The sequence below is a fragment of the Podarcis erhardii genome (assembly GCF_964252035.2).
Source record: "Podarcis erhardii genome assembly, chromosome: 16".
Classification (NCBI taxonomy): Eukaryota; Metazoa; Chordata; class Lepidosauria; order Squamata; family Lacertidae; genus Podarcis; species Podarcis erhardii.
The window spans coordinates 3,363,012-3,369,543 of record NC_138514.1 but is presented as its reverse complement, the minus strand read 5'-3'; the positions used below and the strand labels follow the sequence as shown (position 1 = coordinate 3,369,543).

At 43.7% G+C, this 6,532-nt stretch overlaps 1 pseudogene across 1 annotated transcript; it reads right to left on the bottom strand.

Moving 5' to 3' along the window:
• Window positions 1-5,632: 5,632 nt before the first annotated feature.
• Window positions 5,633-6,269, bottom strand: LOC309331826 (peptidyl-prolyl cis-trans isomerase A pseudogene; annotated as a pseudogene). The gene has a single exon. The product of its transcript is annotated as a peptidyl-prolyl cis-trans isomerase A pseudogene (transcript).
• Between the last annotated feature and the right edge of the window lie 263 nt (window positions 6,270-6,532).

The following is a 6,532-nucleotide window of genomic DNA, read 5'->3' as shown; positions in this document are numbered from 1 at the left end:
GCAAAGCTATATATAGCACAAAAATGCTGGGTGTTTTTGTTTCTCGTGTGTGTGTGTGTGTGTGTGTGTGTGTGTGTGTGAGAGAGAGAGAGAGAGAGAGAGAGAGAGAGAGAATTTTTTTAAAAAGCAAACAAACTGCCATTTTAAGAATAGAGTTAAGACTCTCATGTAGTCCAAGCTCTGCAAAGCTGGGAATTGATACCTTAACAGACATGCCTCATGATTAGCAATAATGCAGTATCACAATCTTATTCATAGAATCCTAGAGGGACCCCATGGATCATCTAGTCCAACCCCCTGCAATGCAGGAATATGCACCCATATTCAAACCCTTGACCTTGGTGTTATCAGCACTGTGCTGTAACCAACAGAGCTAACTGGCAAGGCTATGCCTGCCACAACTTACCATCTGTGGACCTTTGCCTTTCAGGCCCATAGCCAGATGGGGAGGATGGAGGGCCTGGGACCAGGCAAGATGTCCCACATTATCCTGGTCCTCTGCTGCCTTATGAAGAACAGGAATCCTCTTATGGGTTGACCCATGCCTGTTTGTTGTTGACGTTAGTGGGTTAGTGACCTCTCATTCAACCACTGCCAAACATTGTCATATGGGATAGGAGAGATGCAGTGGGGGGGCATGGTTATGGGGCCTGGTTCTTACTTGACATTTTCTAAGGTTTCCAAATGGCCCCATAAAGGTTGGAGAGCCTTCCTCTAGCCACTGCACCTCACTATAATATTTCACAACTAGAGGAAAAGTCACTGCACATGGCATCAGCTAGACGGCTTTAGCTTCACTTCTGTTTTCAGGCACCCACAACACTATTTTGCCAATAGTTGTTTTCCAGAGACTTTAACTGGGTAGGAAAACATTAATAATTTTTGAGTTGCATCGAGTTGCTTCACCAAACCAAAGACCAACTATCCAGAATAAAGTGGTTTTCACTAAAACTGGAAAGAAATTTATGAAATGCTTTTTAATAACTCCATAAAAATGGTTAAATTTTAAACTTGCTGTACCTGTGGCCGCTTTTATTGAATCATTTTGAAATTTTGTACTTTAGTAGACGTCATCAAGTAGATCATGCATGCCACATTTCAACTTGTTAATGCAGCAGGTGCCATTTTTATAAGCTAGAGAATCCCAAGAGGTACAGTGCTGGAACCTGGGTTTTGCTAGTTGCCTTAACTGTAGGAGCACTCGCAACGTAAGGTGAGGTATGCGTGACAGGGAAACAGTCTCATCTGAGCAGCATTTTTGATCAAAGTCACCAGTGTCTGGAACCAGCCACCAGGGTGAATACTTTTGCCATGTCCTCAGTGCCCAAAGTATTCCAGAGCTGCTTCTTGCAGAATGCCGGCTCCTAATCATTTGCTCATGCCTTACATACCTCCCCAGGGTACTGAGCTGAGATGGAGAATGTTGCTCATTTTCAAACATGTGCATAGTTAAAGGGGGGTGGAAGAAGGATGAGGGGGTTGACACATGGAAATCTATGGAATTTAATCGTTCCTAATGAATGATGCATTTTCCCCCAGTTGTGCTAATTCTTTGAGGTTGTGTTTTATTTAGATCCTATCATGTTGAGAATCCCAGCGTGTACACACACACCCCACAAAAGGACGTCAGGGAGAAATTAAGCAATTTCCTTTCTCTTTGGAGCCTAAATATTTTAGTTCATTATTCCTCACCAAGTGATCTTTGTTCCAGAATTAAATAAATGCTTCCAATTAAAAAAGAAAACAAAGGCACAAACATATGGTATACATTCCTGATATTCTAAAGGAGGTTTGGAGAAGAAGAAAAAGAAAAAGAATGCCATCCTTTACTGGCACATTTTCTCTACTATGGACAGGAAAAGATTCTGATTATGTTTGCACTTAAAGGCCAACCTGCCCAGTCCACAGTTCCCAAAACAGGAATGTGAACCAAAACACAGCCATCCTCCAAAATGTGGGCATCCCTAAATTTTGCACTGCAGTTCTCCAGCCAAATAACATGTACAAAGGGTAGATGTGTGCATAGAAATATATGTGAAAGTAATGTGCAAAAATAGAGGAAATTGCTTCAAGTCCTCAAGCCAAAGAAGTTGGATAGCTCAATGCTCCTCTTGCCCTTATTCTATTTCCTTGATCTTGTGGAAGTCAGAAAAGGATCTCTGATTGATTTGAAGAAAATGTGCAAGGTGACTGGGTTCTCTTGCCTCCAGCTGTTTAACAATAGCAACTAGAACTTGTATCCCGCCCCCTTTTATACTACTGAAATGAAGAAATCTGGAGGAGGGGGTCACCAGGTGTGGATTTTTGAGCAGAATGACTGTGAGTTCAGTTCAGCTCTGATATTTAAAACAAATTCCTGGGCTCACAACTGTTCAGTCCTCAGTGAGTTCTCTCCGACCCTTGCACCAGGCCCCAGCCTGCTAAGATGGTTCTGGCCTTCCCAGCCACACATGGAGTTCACCTTGCCTTCAATACTCCAAATAGCATCTAAATTCTACCATCTATTAATTTCTAACATCCCTTAACTCTAGCAGTTATGGGTTCCCTTGCACCCTCAAACTCTGTTACCCCAGATCTGTAACAATATTGAGATTAAAAGAGATATTAAGAGCTCAGCAAGGAAGATAATGGGGGCAAAACTGGAATCTATTGGCTCTGCCAATCCTGGTTCTGGTGCCAACTGCTGTGGGTCTCCCTGCCTTCTGCCCAGCCAGTCTCAATAGGCACCAGCAGCCGGCACTGGCTTCCCTCAATTCAGAGCACGCACAAGCACAAGGGCGAGGGCGAGAACGAGAGACACGGGGTTAAGAGGACGTCAAGGAACATCGGAAGCAACCGGCCAAGGAAGCAACCCATTGTGTCCATCTTGTGTTCTTTTCTCTTTTTTTGTTTGCTCTGAGGGCAGACCACTGTGAAAAATCCCAGTGTCACACAAAGGGGTAAGCAAGCCTTGTCTTTTGCAGAATCACAAATGCCAGCCTTTAATCAGGGCATGAAATAACACAAGTCATCCCTCTGGCGCCATCTGCTGGCCAAGTTGGTGCTGCTTCTGGCATCTCATTCAAGTGACTTTCTCATCACTTAAACTGCTTGATGATGGAGCTCTGCCAGGGCCGAATTTAGGTTTGATGAGGCCCTCAGCTACTGAAGGTAATGGGGCCCTTTATATGTCCAGCTGTCCTTTGTCAACAACAAATCGTCACTGTTTTTACAGGTACCACTGTATATAGAAGAAATGGGCAAACCAGTGATATTTTAGGGAGCAGGCTAGCAGGCTATGACTTACATTATAGGTGCCTACACAACACAAAACACTCTTGCTGTATGTTGGCTTTGTTGGTTTTTTTATCTTATATTTTGGAAATGTACATACAGATTTTTTCCTTTAAAATTTTTTGGGGGGGCCCAAGAGAGTGGGGGCCTCAGCTAAAGCTTGTTTAGCTTATACATAAATCTGGCACTGAGCTCTGCAGTCAGCATTAGCCACATTTCATAATGGTGCATAGAGGGAGTCTGGAGGCAGGGAAATTGCACTAGGACTGTGCACAGGAACATAGGAAGCTGCTCTAATATACCACATCAGGCTGTTTGTCCATCTAGCCCAGTCCTGTTTGCTCTAACTGGCAGAGGCTCTTTAAGAAAAAAAGATACAGCAGGGGTAGGGAACAAGGGGCCTGGACTACAACTCCCATCATCCCTGACCATTGGCCATGCTGGCTAGGGCTGATGGAAGTTGTAGTCCAGGCATAGGCAAACTCTGGCCCTCCAGATGTTTGCAACTACAATTCCCATCATCCCTAGCTAACAGGACCAGTGGTCAGGGATGATGGGAATTGTAGTCCCAAACATCTGGAGGGCTGGAGTTTGCCTATGCCTGTTGTGGTCCAACAATTTTTGGAGGGCCACAAGTCCTTCACCCCTGCTATGTAAATGAATTGAAAGCTTGAAAGAGTTTCCAGGCAGTGAAGAAACATTGTATGGCAGTGTCTCCCAAACTTGTGCCTTCAGCTGTTTGGGGACTACAATTCCCATGAGTTGTAATCCCAAAACAGCTGGAGACCCAAGTTTGGGAAACACTGCTCTTTTGTCAGAGATGATTAAGGACAAGAGGATAAATTAAATTTAGTCCAGCAGTGTAAGGGGACCCAAGGCTGACAGTTGGGGAAGATTATTTAGAGGTTTACAGTTAGCTGCTGTCCCTTCTGAGGGTTGGTATTGGGATCTATGCTTTTTAACTTGTTGGGACTGAGCAGTGAAGGGGCTGAGTTTGCTAAATTGCTCAAGGGCATTAAAGCAAAAAAAGAAAAAGATTGCAAAAGGACCTCTCCAAATTGAGTGAATGGACAGTAAAATGGTAAATGTAATTCACTGTAAACAAGTGTGAAGTGATGCATAGTTGTCAGAAGGACAACAATAACTATTGCTGCTGCTGCTGCTACTACTTGTGTTTTCTTACTTGCTTTTCACCAGAACATCATAGGACAGGTTACAGCATATACAGAACATTATGTTTGTACTATTGCAATGTTTGTATGTCACTTTGGGTCAGTTTTTGTGAGGGAAAGTGACTAATAGATTATTATGATAGTGGCAATGCTGCTGGTGCTGCAGTAAAAACAGCAGCAGCAACAACAACCCCACCCACAATCACAAGACAGTATTTCCACACAATTATGCATGCAAAGTGTCCTGAACACTCAAAAGTGCTTGCTATACTATTACTTTAGAACACAGCCTGGTAGTGCATCCATTAGATTTACACAGCATTTACCTTTGGATACCTGCCCAAATCATCTATTAAATCCTCTTCTAAGCCACCTCTTATGATTTCTCTTAACATCTGCCAAGCAACTTGCACCTGCTGCAAGACTGAGGTGGAAGTGTTTCAAAGGAGTCATAAAAATTGTGTCTTGCAGATTTCGGCCACAAGGAGGCAGTCTTGCAGAGAAAAATATTGTCCTTGATCTCTGTGTGTGTTTTAAACACGCTGCAGTGTTCAGCAGCCTCTATGGATTCCCTGGCAGGCTCGTCTGGAAAGAGGTGCCCAGCAGGTACTAGTGTGCCAAGGCTTCATAGGCTTAAACCAGCATTTTGAATTAGGCCCAGAAATGCAGGACAAGTGTTTCTGCTTTGGGATTAAAAAGACCCATTTCATTCCCCTAAAAACTGGGTTGTTGGGGATGAGCGTTCTGAGCTTGGACTGCTAGCCCCTCACCATCAGATGTTGGGGTGGCACTCTGCACATGGGCTGAGATCTATTAACTAATATGACTAATAGCTCCGGGAGCAGAGTGCTGTCGTGACAGACAAGCTCCTGGGGCTTAACTCTCCACAGAGATGAGGCTCTGCACTGACTCCAAATCCTTTTTTAAATTTTTCTAGAAATCATTTTTATTTGGTTTTACAAATACAAAGTTATAAAAATCCAAATATATATCCAGAGATTCCTCTGAATCTCAGGACTTCCCCCAACCCCCTCCATTCGGGTCCCATTTTGAACATTTAGAACTGCATATTCTTCCATACTCTAATTTTTATAACAATCCATATTATCCATGGTAATTGTTACACTACAAGTGAGATAAAAATCCTGCCAATGTTTCAATCTGCTTACAGTGATCTCTTAAGTGACTTTTTTGTGGTTTAACTTGTTTTATTTCACTTTGCAAACAAAGTTGTCTTCAGTCCAGCTGGACTTGTGAGGGAGCAGAAATTGAAACCCAACAGAAAAGCAGCAGTAGGTCGGGAGCACAAGGATTACAGGGGACTGACCTCAGCTACAGAAGGAATGGTTGATTGTTAAGACAAAGGAATTTTATGACAGCTGCCCCCAGTCAGAGATGGTGATCTTCTTGCTTGTCTTGCCGTTCCTTGACCCAAAGCGCTCCATTGCTTCCACAATATTCATTCCTTCTTTGACTTGGCCAAAGACCACATGTTTCCTATCCAACCAGTCAGTTTTGGCAGTGCAGATGAAGAACTGAGACCCATTTGTATTGGGACCAGTATTTGCCATAGACAAGATGCCAGCACCTGTGTGCTTGAGGATGAAGTTCTCACCAGAAGGCTTCTCACTGTAAATCAATTTACCACCTGTTCCATTATGACAAGTAAAGTCACCCCCCCCCCGGCACATGAACCAAGGAACGATTCTGTGGAAGCAGGACCACTTGTAACCAAAACCTTTCTCCCCAGCGCTCAAGGCACGGAAATTCTCTGCTGTCTTTGGAACCTTGTCTGCAAACAGCTCGAAGGTGACGCGCCCCACAGGCTCGCCATTAGCAGCGATGTTAAAAACATGACCAGGTTGGCCATGATGGTGGGAATGAGTTGAATAAAGCAAGGGGGAGTTTTTAAAAAGAAAACTGGCGGCAGTGGCAGTAATAGGCAACACCAGCGACAACCCCTCTCCACACAGTAAGGAGCGCAGCACAGCAGAAAGCCTCTTAAGAAACTTATAAATTTTCCCCATTCTTTTATAATTCTTTTGTCCTCTTGGTTCCTGAGTTTTCCAGTCAGTTTTGCCTTTTCA